The sequence below is a fragment of the Nomascus leucogenys genome, chromosome 23 (assembly GCF_006542625.1).
Source record: "Nomascus leucogenys isolate Asia chromosome 23, Asia_NLE_v1, whole genome shotgun sequence".
In the NCBI taxonomy this organism is placed as follows: Eukaryota; Metazoa; Chordata; class Mammalia; order Primates; family Hylobatidae; genus Nomascus; species Nomascus leucogenys.
In genome coordinates, this window is record NC_044403.1 from 10,259,005 (window position 1) to 10,273,678 (window position 14,674).

Below are 14,674 nucleotides of genomic sequence, written 5' to 3' on the forward strand. Positions count from 1 at the left end.
TTCGTTGTCAGTAAGGGAAAGTTGCTTCAGTATGTAATTTTATCCCTTAGTTTTACAATGATATCTTTTGGTCATGCTTTAGTCTTCCTGGAGTAACTAAAGTCTTTGATTCTTACTTTGTTCTTCTAGAGCCTTCTCATTTTCCTATTTCTCTCTCTGTTTTGCGTATTCTATAGGTGCTCATTATTATTTCTATGTTGGCAGGGTTTTTTTTTTTTTTTTTTACAAAATATGCTTTGTTTTACAAAATCTAATTATAAATAATGATAAACTTTCAAAAATATGCAGGGCAGACCCAAGTCCCTGAAGGAGAAGGTGTTACTGTCTTATAACTGCCATTTTTAGGCGTAGGTGAAGAGGGCTTGGCCATTTGCTCTTCTCCCTGTGGTTACTCTCTAAGAGCTTATGACCTGAAGTGCATTTAATCATTCACTGGAAATAAATGCTTCGTAATTCATTATTTTACAGCCTTTATTTTTTCACCTGCCTTTTGTAGGCACATCTACCTTTAGATGTTCCATATACAAATTTAAAGATCTCAAACAATTGAATTTCCTGAGGGAGATTATATGGCACCTCTTAAAGTCCTGGGGTCAGAAACCAGGACTAATGCTCAAGTTATAAACTAATTTTGTTGGGCGGACTTACTGAAATTTACTAGACATACCGATTCTCCTTAAAACATTAACTCTGTTTGCTAACCATTCTGTTTTTGTCAATACCATTATCATTGTTTCAACTTCCGAAGCAAAAACCATGTTTATCTTTGACTTTTTTTTCTTATTTTCAAGTTACTTAATCTTATCATTGCTTCCTTCAAATTGTCTCTAGGATTGGGAACCTATTTTTAGCATTTTTTTTTTTTAATTTATATTAGGTTTCGGGGTACACGTGAAGGTTTGTTACACAGGTAAACACATGTCTTGGAGGTTTGTGGTACATATTATTACATAACCCAGGTGTTAAGCTCAGTTCCCAATAGTTATCTTTTCTGCTCCTCTCCCTCCTCCCACTGTTTCCCCCCAAGAAGACCTCAGTGTCTGTTGTTTCTTTCTTTGCGTTCATAAGTTCTTATCATTTAGCTTCCACTTATAAGTGAGAACATGCAGAATTTGGTTTTCTGTTTCTGCTTTAGTTTGCTAAGAGTGATAGCCTCCAGTTTCATTCATATTCCCTCAAAAGACATGATCTCATTCTTTTTTATTGCTGCATAATATTCTATGGTATATTTGTACCACCTTTTCTTTATCCAGTCTGTCATTTATGGGCATTTAGGTTAATTCCATGTCTTTTCTATTGTGAATTATCAGGGGAACCAGCCTCCAATATTTCAATGTAGGTTCTTTTCTATTTTCCCTAAGTGTCAGCTGGTCTGAGAAATAAAGAGAAAGAGTATAAAGAGAGACATTTTACAGCTGGGCCTCCGGGGGTGACATCACATATCAGCAGGTTCCGTGATGCCCACCTGAGCTGCAAAACCAGCAAGTTTTTGTTAGGGATTTCAAAAGGTGACGGGTGTGTGAATATGGAGTAGGTCACAGGGATCACATGCTTCAGAGGGCAATAAAAGATCACAAGGCGGAGGGGCAGAGCAGGATCACAAGGCAAGGGTGAAATTAGAATTACTGATGAGGGTCCATGTCCTGCTGGGCATGCATTGTCCTGATAAACATCTTAACAGGAAACAGCGTTCGAGAGCAGGTAACCAGTCTGACTAGAATTCACCAGGCTGGAATTTCCCAGTCCTAGTAAGCCTGAAGGGCACTGCAGGAGACCAGGGCATATTTCATCCCTTATCTCAACTGCATAAGACAAACACTCCCAGAGCGGTCATCTATAGGCCTACCTCTGGGAATGCATTCCTTCCCCAGGGTTATCAATTATTAATATTCCTTGCTGGAAAAAGAATTCAGTGATATTTCTCCTACTGACATGTCCATCTATAGGCTCTCTGTGAGAAGAAAAATATGGCTCTATTCTGCCTGACCCCTCAGGCAGTCAGACCTTATGGTTGTCTTTCCTTGTTCCTGAAAATCGCTGTTATTCTGTTCTTTTTCAGGGTGCCCCGATTTCATATTGTTCAAACACACATGTTTTACAATTTGTACAGTTAACACAATCATCACAGGGTCCTGAGGTGACATACATCCTCAGCTTTTGAAGACGACGGGATTAAAAGATTAAAGTAAAGACAGGCATAGGAAATTATAAGACTATTGACTGGGGAAGTGATAAATGTCCATGAAATCTTCATAAATTATGTTCAGAGATTGTAGTAAAGACAGGCGTAAGAAATTATAAAAGTATTAATTTGGGGAACTAATAAATGTCCATGAAATCTTCACAATTTATGTTCTTCTGCCACAGCTTCAGCCGGTCGATCCGTTCAGGGTCCCTGACTTCCCACAACAGTGAACAGTGCTGCAATGAGCATTCACATGCAGGTTTCTGTAGAATGCCTTATGTTCTTCTGTGTATACACCCAGTAATAGGATTGCTGAGTCAAATGGTAGTTCTGGCTTTAGCTCTTTGAGGAGTCACCATACTACTTACCACAATGGTTGAACTAATTTACACTCCCACCAACAGTGTATAAGGCTTCCCTCTTCTCTGCAACCTCACCAGCACCTGTTGTTACTTTCTGACTTTTTAGTAATAGCCATTCTGACTGGTGTGAGATGATACCTCACTGTGGTTTTTATTTGCATTTCTCTAGTCATCAATAATATTGAGCTTTTTTTCATATGCTTGTTCGGTGCATGTACATCTTCTTTTGAGAAGTGTTTGTTCATGTCCCTTGCCCACTTTTAAATAGGGCTGTTTGTTTCTCTCTTGTCACTTTTAGTTCCTTATAGATGCTGGATATTAGACCTTTGTCAGATGCATAGTTTGCAAATATTTTCTCCCATTCTGTGGGTTGTCTCTTTACTATGTTGATAGTTTATTTTGCTGTGCAGAGGCTCTTAAGTTTAATGATTTATTATTATTTTTTAGCGCTTCTCATAGGAAAGTAACGTATATTGTAAAAAAAACAACAAAGTGCACATATATGTACCTGCCTTGCACATACACACACACACAGGCATATTAAATTACAAATACAAAAAAACTCTTGGCCAGGCATGGTGGCTCATGCCTGTAATCCCAGCACTTTGGGAGGCCAAGGCAGGCAGATCACCTGAGGTCAGGAGTTCGAGACCAGCCTGGCCAATATGGCAAAACCCCATCTCTACTAAAAATACCAAAAATTAGCCAGGCGTGGTGGCAGGCACCTGTAATCCTAGCTACTCGGGAGGCTGAGGCAGGAGAATCGCTTGAACTCGGGAGGGGGAGGTTGGGGTGAGCCAAGATTGTGCCACTGCACTCCAGCCTGGGCTACAGAGCAAGACTCCACCTCAAAAAAAAAAAAAAAAAAAAAAGAAAAAACTCCCTAAGTACACTGTCATCGATTATCACACATTGTGTATGGAGTATCTAAGCATCTAAAAGTGGCTACTAGCCTTTTTCCATATACCTTACACATTCCTGTCATTGTCCCTATAGAAGTAACTATCACTAGGCTGTGGATGAAGAGGGAAGGGCAATGTACTCTGGAATGTGAACAAAAATAATTTGAATATATGCAGTTTGGAAAAGCTCCTTTCTGAGTGTAACCTATTTTCCAAAACAGTTGATAATCACAGATGACAGATAGATTTGATGGTTCTTTTCAACTCCCATTGCTACAATCTAGTGGAAGGCCTTTTATTGTCACATATGTGTCATGGTAACAGTGTCCTATTCAGTGGAGATCTTTACTTTCTCCTCTACCCAATTAATTCTACATACCACTGCTAGACTAATCTTCCTAACAAGCTACTTTAATAGAATCACTCACTGTAGATCAACAATAGTTCTCCATTGCTTGCTGGGTCAAATGTAAACTACCCTACTTGACTTTCATGACCCTTCATGAAATGACTCTCCTATGTTAGTCTTCTATTTATTATTCTTCATTGCTTTTGGTTAAGCCACTTCCTTCACTGTAGTGTGTGTGTATGTGCACTGTAAAATTTCCTGGGTGGTGCCTCTGGGAATGTTCTGTATCTTTTCCTCTTCGCTTATTTCTTCTAGGCTTAAACTAAATGACTCTCTATACATGAAGATTTAATAAATTAATAATTAACTCAATATGAATTTATGGAACATTCATAACAAGGCATAGTATGTCTGTGAATAATCAGACATGTTCCTTGCCTTCATGGTATAGAAAGAAAATTAAATGAACAATCCTAAAAGAGTGTGATTAGTACTATGATAAGAAGTTTTCCATTTTTCTTTGATTTCCAGCATTCTCTCTTCTCTAAACTTCTTTTGCATGTATAATTTGCTACTCTAAAAATTAATACTTATTATAGTTGTTATGATTACGAATCGTTTCAGGTGCATTTCAGTGCCTCTCAAATTTAGTTTTAAACTCTTTGAAGAGAGAGAAAACCAGCTTTATTTTCTTATACCTTTGGCATTTCTGGCAGCACCTGAATCAGTTGAGGAAGCTTAATGATGACTACAGCAAGGAGTTTAGAACTGAATTTTAGGTTTAATTCTCCAGTTTACCATTTCCTACTATTATTTTGGGTAAATTACTTTTAGAACTTTAATTTCATCAGCTGTTAAATAGCAATAACATTTTTCAGGGACTTTCTCTCAGAATTGTTAAAAGTCCATAGAACATTTGCAACAGTGCCTTTAAGAACTCCAAAACTGGTAGCTATATTTTGACTGAAACATTAGTGAATAAACAGATTTTGTGTATCTCATCAAGAAAATGCCTAATAATGTAAAGGTGCTTTTTATATCCTTTAAAACTCTTAGACTGCCAAAATCTGTGTATAGCATTGCTCAAGTAAACTACATGAATATAATCTTTGCAGAGAACCTAGTATTTTACATTAAGAATGATTATCTCAGTGATTGTGTGTGCTGTGGGATGGTCCTTATGGGCCTGCTAAAGTGGGTTCAGGAAATTCTGCTTTATAGTGTGAATAAGTAATTTGGCTAGTTGGGAAATTTTGTAAGAGTCTGTGGACTGTTTAATACCTTACCATTACTTTTAGACTGAGAACTGAAACTTGTGTTTCTTATTTCTCAACTCACTGCCTAGTGTCAGTTCATGTTAAAGGTTTCTTTCACGAAAAGCTTCTTTTGCCCTAAACACAGTTCTCTATTGAGAGTCTTAATTAGTATAGAAAAATAGGTCTTTAGCTCTTTTTTAAGGGAAAGACTAGTGTGGTGGCGTCACAGAGCGGACTGATTTCAGGCTATGAAATTAGTCTGATACAGTGAGAAGGCGTACGTTTTATAGACTTTTTCTTTTATAACTCTGAGAAATTCCCTGAAGAATGTGTTTCAAGATGTTGCTGGAGCATAGCAGAGAGAAGTAACAAAAATGGAGAATTTGCACTTGATAGTATCCTTCCTTATATTACTATTGTTGTTTCATATTTTTCCTGTAAGAAAATAAGGATTTATTTGCCAGACAATCTAGTGGTGCTGATGTCCTCACAAAGAAAAAAAAAAGCTTGATGTGCACATCTCAGAAAAAGAAAGAGAAAAATAGAAACATGTCATAAAAAGTAATTGGTGTCATGTATTTATGACAAACAATTCATTACTCTTCATTGTTTTCAAACTTTCACTTTTAATAGTTTTATTTCATAATGAGTAGTAACTGAACATCTTTTCTTTGATTGTTTCCCTGAGTTATCACTTTGTAGAGAACCATGAAACTGTGAAATTTGAAAATTGAGTGTGCAACAGAGGTAAAAGCCTACTAATGCTGTATGGCATTTTGTGGAATATCTTTTATTCCCTAAAAAACAAAAGAAAAGTTTGTATTAGGTTATCTTTAAAAATGGGCCACCTTAAATAAATTTTAAACTATCAAAAAAATGTTTCTGGCCGGGTGCGGTGGCTCACACTTGTAATCCCAGCACTTTGAGGGGCCGAGGTGGGTGGATCACGAGGTCAGGAGATCGAGACCACGGTGAAACCCCGTCTCTACTAAAAATACAAAAAAATTAGCCGGGCGTGGTGGCGGGCACCTGTAGTCCCAGCTACTCGAGAGGCTGAGGCAGGAGAATGGCGTGAACCCGGGAGGCGGAGCTTGCAGTGAGCAGAGATTGCGCCACTGCACTCCAGCCTGGGCGACAGAGCGAGACTCTGTCTCAAAAAAAAAAAAAAAAAAAATGTTTCCCTGGATACAGTTTGATTTTAGCAGAAATAACTAAAAACTGCTTGTATATGCATATTTGATATTTGGCAGGGTGGATGAAAGAAAGGACGTTTTTCCTCCTAATATTTTTTTTCTTTGCTTTTCTGGTAAAGGGTCTATTTTTTTCTTTATTCATTTTTGTATATTCTATGTTTTATTCATCTTTATAGGCTAATATGCCTGGAAGCACACTTATTTTAACAAACACTCATATAGCTCTTGTAATATTTATTGCCATTTTATGAATTTTATAGCTCATAACACATATTATTAACTTATGTAATACCCCAGCTCGTATAACTCATTATATTTTAACTTATAATCCTCTAGCAACCCAGTGAGGTATTAGATGCTAATATTATCCCCATTTTGCAGATGAGAAAATTGAGGCATACAAGGATTGACTTATATGTGTGTGACTTGTCCAAGGTCACACAACTGGTGAATGATGGAACCAGGATTTGAACCAAAGCTATTTGGCTTCAAATTCTCTGTGCTTAACCCATCTTTATGCTGCCCTGCAAGTTAGTGTTCAAAACATTTTATTATATAAATGAAAGAGAAAATAGAGTGAATGAAATAATATTTCCTTTTTAAAAAGTTTATTTTCATTAGTGTTAAATTTTGGAGATAAATCATATACATAAGAATTAATTTCCACTTATTCCATTTTCTAGATGAGGAAACAGGTTTAGAGAGTTTAGACAATTGCCCTAGATTATACAATTATATATAACTGTATAATATAACTGTATAATACAGATTATAAATAACAGAGCCTGTCCTTGACCCAAATATCCTGACTTCTGTCTCCAGTTTCTTAACAACTGCTTTATACTGCTTTGCTGCCATTATATTTTACTGCATGGGAGGACCACAATCTATTTTATTTATTAGTGAAGACATAGTTTCCAGTTATAAGCAGTGCTAGCAAACATTTAGCTTCTTTACTGAGTGAATGCTCTGTGTAAAAAAAACTACATTTATTGCTATGTGGGATAAAAGTAAGTCATTTCCTCAATTTTCTATACTTAAGCAACTCTATTAAAATTTTGGTACAGAATACAGATGAAAATTTGAGAAATTCCTTATATCTTATTTCTTCCTTCAGACACATAGAGTGAATAGATACTTAGTTGAGTTTACTAAAAACGACAATAAAAAGGTTCTAGAGATTTAGGAGAATGACAGAAAAATTATATCTAATCAGTGGCTAGTTACAATAAATGTTAAATTTATTACAAATGTTAAAAGGAAATGTTTTGATTTGTAGTCTAACTTTTGTTTAGACACATCTTATGGTTGGTCTTTGCTCACTCAGGGAAGAGATCATCAAATGTCTTAAAGTGTATTTGCTAGATGTTTAAACATAACTAAGACACAGAGCACATATCATCCGCAGGAAGATAATGAGGCTGTCACAGAACAAAATGTTCTTTGTTTTTACAGGTTCTATTAGTTAATGTATTAGCAATTTTCTAAATGCCACTTTTGCTTATTAAGAGGTTTTGAGAGCACATGAAAACATACATTTTATTCTTGAATGCAGCATTTCTGAGATTATTAGCAAATGTGATTCTGAAGGAATATTTTCAAATGCTCTGAAGGAGCGTTTGGGGAAAAAAAAACACGTTAGACACTTTTGCCCATGCAGCACCTACATGAAAATAAAGATGTTTTTAAAACTGCTTCTCCTATTTATAGCATCTCTTATTGATAATCAGAAAATTTGCCCTTAACTTTCAGTTTCATTCACCATAATTAAATTAGATGGTAAATCCGATAGTGATTTATAAAACAAAATATAATATTTTCATATTGTAAATGAGATCGAATTATTAATAAATTTAAACTAAATGTTGGTGCCTTTCTAAAAACAATCTATTTTCACAATTCAATTTTGACATAAATCTGAGATTTCCTAATCTATATAGTTAGTAGGACATCAAGAAACATAAGCCCATTTCAACAAATGCCAAAATGACTATTAAAAATTCAAAGTCATCCTTTTACAATATGTGTATATGTATATATATATATATGTATATATATATTTTGCATGTTTGCTGACTCTTCTCCATCCCCACTACCCTTCTTTTCCTCCCTGGAATATATTACCTTTTCTCACTCTTCTCAAATTCTTGTCCCGTTACTTTAATGATGTCTTTCATCCCCACTGCAGCTTTTAATCATTCCCTCCTTTGCTTCTCTGCCTCTTTTTCTCTCCTTAGCTCTTAACAGTTTTTTTCTATGACAGTAGTTCTCAAACTTTAGTCTCACATGGAAGGCTTGTTAACTCAGATTTGGTTGGGCTCCACCTCCTGAACATCTGATTCAGGAAGTCTGGGGTGAGGCCTGAGAAAAATGTTTAAAGTGTTCCCCGGTGATGCCAATGACATTATTTTGAGGACCACCGTTTGCGAATCATGTTTATAAAAATCACCTGTCACTATGCTATCATTCTTTATTGCTGTGTAGTACCATTTGAATGCATTTTTTAAAGAACACACTTTTAAATATTTATTTAGTTTCCTAATTAGTAATTAAATATAAGCCTAAACTAACATTTCATCTCAATGCTTGGCAAAGAAATGCAAACCAAGTTAGACTTCTGCTGAATTTCCATCCTGTTGAATAGCAATCTTTAAAAGAGTCTGTATTTTTAGGCTTTGAAAAAAACATTAAAGAGTTCTCACTTCTGTTTGCACTGTCCCAAAATACATAAGAAATGTTTGAAATACGGGCTGGATTATATTTTTGAAGTATAATGGGGCCATTTTTATAAAATGATAATCTTTTTACCTGAACTTGATGAGGCCTGTAACTGTCTAGAATATTCAGTCTGCCCCAAGAGTGTGCTGTGTCTGCATTAAAGACACAAATTAATTTGTAAGATTTCTCCAATGTTCTTTAAAAGTTAGAAAAAATTAGAACTCATTAGTTCAAGAAATTAGAGCTTTCCTTAGATCATAGAGAAAAAAGGATGCAGATGCCTATTTATTTTCTATCCATTTTTAATATTGTGATGAATAAATGTTTCTAAGGATTCAGAATACTAATTTTCAGAGAATTTCAATCATATAAAAATATTGAATATATATAATATAAGCATTCCTTAAAAACTAACTTGGCTCTTAACTTGCTTGTAAGTGGTCTAAATTAGGCCACTACATACCATCCTAGCTGCTGATCATCACACTTCCTTAGAGAGCTTTAAAAAATGCATATATGTAGCTTTCTGACCCCATCCCAAGATAGATCCAGGCCCACTCATCTAAAATATATAATCTTAAGGAGTGTACCCTATAGTTGTTTAGGCACTAAGGATCCCTGATGTTGTAAGTGCTGATCTGTCAGTTTTACAAAGGTATTATCAGTGGCTTTTTCAAATATAGAAGGATGACCAGTTGTGATAAGCTCTCTCTCGGTGAACTACTGAAATAGCCCAAACTATTTGGGCTATAATAGTACCTCTGTTATTTTTCATTTTTTGAACTACTGGACCTAAGTACAATTAGCTATTTTTCAGACTAAAGTTAAGGAAAGGCTTTAAATTGGATGACTTGATCCATAATCATTACTATAACAAACACTCTTCAGAGGTCTGTCTGTAAGTGCTGACTTTTATTCTGTGGGTATTGGGAATTGACAATATCTTGTTCCCAGAGTATTTAATTTGATAATCTTAACCAAAGAAAATTTCTTAGTGTTTTCTGTTGAGTTTTTTAAACTTGGTTTTGCCTCAATGTATCTCTTTTATATTTACATCTCATTTTTAGGAATATTAATATTGGAAAATTGAGCTGATAAAACTTGCTGTCAAAATTGCAAAATTCATTTGTAGAAGTTAGCAATTCTGTCTTGTATTTCAGATTTCTGTGCATATTATCACAAGATGATTGCTGAATAAGAAACAATGATTGCTCTATTTATTAATCTTTAAAGAATAACTAAAATATATATCTCTTTCTAAATGCTTATCTTTGGAGCAGTAAAATTTTAAGATATTAACATATATACCTTAAATAAACTTTTATATTGATAAAAGATAAATAAACTTTTATCTTGATACACTTTTATCTTGATAAGGTTTTTTTTGTTTTGCAAGCAACTGGTTTTTTAAAATCACCTAATTGTCTATATTGATGAGCTTATATTATTTTTCTAGGAAGGTATATATTTAGGTCAGTTATACGTTCCTTAACCTGGAATCCATGGTTCATAAGAGTTCATAGCGAATTTCCTGGAGGAGATTCATAACTGGAACTATGAACATATAAAATTAACTCTGTAAAACTATATGAAATTGCGTGTGCAATTGTATGAGTGTGTGTCTGTGTGTTTGTGCATGTGCATATGTGTTTAAAATAGCATTTATAGTTATCTTCAAGGGATCGGTAGTCCCAAAGGAGTAAGTGACCACACTTAGGGTTTCATGCAGACATTTTATGAAAAATTATTTTGATCAAGATAACCTGAGAAATAATTGAAAGAGCTCTTTAGGCAATAATTATATTTTTTCTATAACTAAATTCAATTTGGTACCTCCTAATTTGGCAGAAGAGATTACAAGTAGTGAAATTTAGTTTCAACATTTGTTATAAGGTATATTTTTATCCTCTTTTGATGGAATTTAAGGAATAGCCAAATATTATAGCTTTCAAGATATTTTTTGAAGTTTTGTTTTACCTTGTCCTGGTGATTTTTTTTTTTTTGTAGACAGAGTCTCGCTCTGTCACCAGGCTGGAGTGCAGTGGTGCAATCTTGGCTCTCTGCCATCTCCACCTTGAGTTCAAGCAATTCTCCTGCCTCAGCCGCCAGAGTAGCTGGGATTACAGGTGCGCACCACCACACCCAGCTAATTTTTGTATTTATAGTAGAGACGGGATTTCACCATGTTGGCCAGGACAGTCTCGATCTCTTGACCTCGTGATCTGCCCACCTTGGTCTCCCAAAGTGCTGGGATTACAGGAGTGAGCCACCATGCCCAGCCATCCTGGTGATATTTTATAAATCACAACCCATTGCTGGAAAAGGAACATGACTATGTCAAAACTTATTGAGCACCAAAGTACGTTCTCTGTGTATCTGTAGTTCATCTTATGCTACCTCTATGCAGTACCCAAATTACTGAACATGCATTCATGAGAATCTAATTGATGATAGTTCAGATCTTCTGTACTAGCTTCTTCTAAATTGAAAATTAATTTTACTGGAAAGGATGCTGGAGGTGCTCACAAATTTTATAAAGATAGTTATAAAAACAGACTACTGAGTACCATTACTCTGATTAGTCATGTAGAAATATAAATCTATATATTTGGTTTAAATAATTCTTTAAACATTAAATTTATTTTAAAAAATATGACATAAACCAGTAGATATTTGGATGGACAGAGCTTTATAAGTCTGGAATGTGGTTGATTTAATTAATTTAAACGCGTAGCTCTCATTTGTTTTCTTTAGGACTTGAACGTATTGCAGTGGAAACCTCTCATTTTCATACTTATTAAAAAGACAAATGTCTTTTTCACCCTTAACATTGGTAGACACAGACAGATGAAAGAAGTATAATAGCACTATGGTTAAGAATGAGGGCTCTGGAGCCCAATAGGTTGGGGCTGATTTTTCACTCTACTTTTTGGTAGTCATGTGACCTTGAGCATATACTGTGCTTCAGTCTCTCTGCCTCGGTTTATCCAGCTATGAAATGGAAATTATAATGAGGCTTGCCATGAGAATTGAGTTAATACAGGTAAAGCACTTTATGCAGTGCCTAACACAAATATTCAATAAATATTTGCTATCATTCTTATCAATTACTGTCTGACAGATTGAATATTAATGTAATGTTTCTAAGTATGAACTTAATTTCAGTTTATAAGGCCAAGAAGTAAGCATAATAACATGTTTCTTAAGGCCAGAAGTCAAGGATGAAATGTCATTTGAATAATAAAAGAAACACATGTATCTGGTTATTTCATATACTCTCGTCTTTTATAGAATGAGTTAATTCTTCTTAATTAGCACATTATATAAAGTTTAAATATTAAGGTTGAAATAATACTTCTTTCAACATGTTCATAGCAATATTCTGTCTTTAAAATGAATTAACAAGAATTCAGTTTGAAAAAGATATTTTAATGAGGATAGATATGTTAGGCAGACCCTTTTTCTATCAGTTGCAAAGCAAAACTTGTTCAAAAATAACAAAGAAAGATTATCAACTTTATTTTGAAGGTTTAGCAACCTCTTTTATGATTAGACAGAGGTCGTATATCACAGTTCTGGGAACTTGTTTGCAAAGTACTGGTATGCCCTTAGAATTCACAAAACTTGATTAAATAGATATTGCTGGTCTGGACCACTTATGCCTATGTTAGCTGGTTCTCTTGATTTCACCTGCCAGCAAAGTGAAGTGACACATGGAATCATTACTTCATGTATGACAAATGCAATCCCAGGGAAGGAACTCTGAAAAAGATAGGATTTCCTTGACTGAAGACTGTGCTAGCACTCCTTAACAAGCTATTCACCATGCAAATGAACAGTGGAGTCCCACACTGAAACAGCTGTTAACTACCTAAAACTGTTAAGGAGATTAACAGTGCCAGAGGCTGAAGTGTAATCAGGCAGGTGAAATAGTGATAAGATAAATATTCCTGTGTGAAATAGCAATAATGTTTAATTAATTTCTTTTTATACTGTTGCAGCAACTGAGTTTAGAATACTTGTGAAATATACTAAACTTTAAAACATATTTCTTTTTCTCTTCGAAAGGTGTAGAAAGTTAGAGATATGCAAAATGGGATACCTTATCTGGATATTTTTTGATATTTTTGATATTTTAGTAGACTTGACTTCATTGTAATTTTCAATTATGGCAATTAAATGTCAGCTGCCCAATTATTATTTTTAAAGTTTTTCATCATATAATGTGAAAGCAGAGTACAGACAGAGAAACGTTCGAGGTGTAGCTAACATTGGGATGTTTCTGCTTTTGGTCCTGGAAAGAAATGGGAAGAAAGATCTTCTGTGGAAAATCAGTACAGAGGTTTCACAATATTCTGTTTGCACATGAAACTAAGCTAATGTGTGTTATGGACCATTCATAAAAACATTCCTATTAATTTACTGAATGAATTTGTTACTGCTCTTTTTAGGGATGTGTGTGTGTGTGTGTGTGTATGTGTTTATGTGTTTGTATATTTATGTAGGTTTCAGTAATTCCAGAAGTGTACCTTCACTTAACGTGCAGAAGCTTGTAATTGTTACATTTTGTACATTGATTTCTAAATCCAAGTATGTTATAAGCTACTTTGTCCATAAAATATTCACCCAAGCCATAGTGCTAGTCAGAGGCGTATTCTGTAATGTTTGTGAGAAATGAAAGCCATTTGAGATTTAGAATTATAATTTGGAAGATTCTGTTGTGCACATTTTTTTTTTGCCTTCCCCACATGCCTCAGCCACATGCAACAAACTGATGTTTGTAACATAGCCTGTTGTCCCTGTACTCACTAATATCTGTTAACAACAGAAAAACATATTAACAGATTATGTTTGTGTTGACATCTCTATTTTTAATCTATTTTTTTAAGTTACACTGATGGTTTTTAAACCAAGTATGTTAGCATATTTTTAAGCTAGTCAAAAATATTGCATTAACCTTAAAAATATTGAGTATCAATCAGTGTGATTTGTTACTTTTTGGAAGTCAACAGATTGTATTACTGTGTCTCAAATAGGTAGAGAAGAAATATGCAAACAGATATAATCTAATATCCTGAATATTAAATAGGCACACATTCAAATATATTTTAATGCAAACTTTTAATGTTGTAGAATTAAGAACTATTTTTAGGGTGAGACTCAAAGATCTTAGGATACAGCTTTATGTTTAAGATGTCTGTTTTGTGAAAGGTAAAGGATTATGGAAGTAAGAGACTATACAAGGAAAATCGTTAAGTAGGAAAATTAATTTTTCTTTATCATTTCATTATCACTCCCCCTGATAATTTCTAAAAAATCAACTTAATATGTTTTATACAAAATAGTCCCCAAATATTATACAAATTACCAGAGTTGTGCTAGAATATGTGAGAAAATGACAATAGACTATAAAAAGATATTTACATTTTAGAACCATACAATAAATTATTTTTATTCACATACCCACATGATTATGAAGAAGCAAAAACTGCAACGAACCTTATTTTATAGGGCAAATGAGGATTAAAATACAAAATAGCAAAGAGTATTGACAAACTGTGCTTCATGTAACAAATGAAGTTGAAAATGTCTTCATCTTAGGCAAAATTGAACTTGGAATATTCTTGTCTGATGTCAAATAACCTGTGTGATGGATGCTTTCTTAAAAGAAGGAGAGGGAGGTGGAAAAACTAAAACTTTAGAGTATTA

General features: G+C 34.4%; 1 protein-coding gene across 6 annotated transcripts in view; it reads left to right on the forward strand.

Annotated features, from left to right (window-relative positions):
• Positions 1-14,674, forward strand: part of SOX5 (SRY-box transcription factor 5) — a 753,263-nt gene that overhangs the window by 423,088 nt on the left and 315,501 nt on the right. The window lies entirely within an intron of this gene.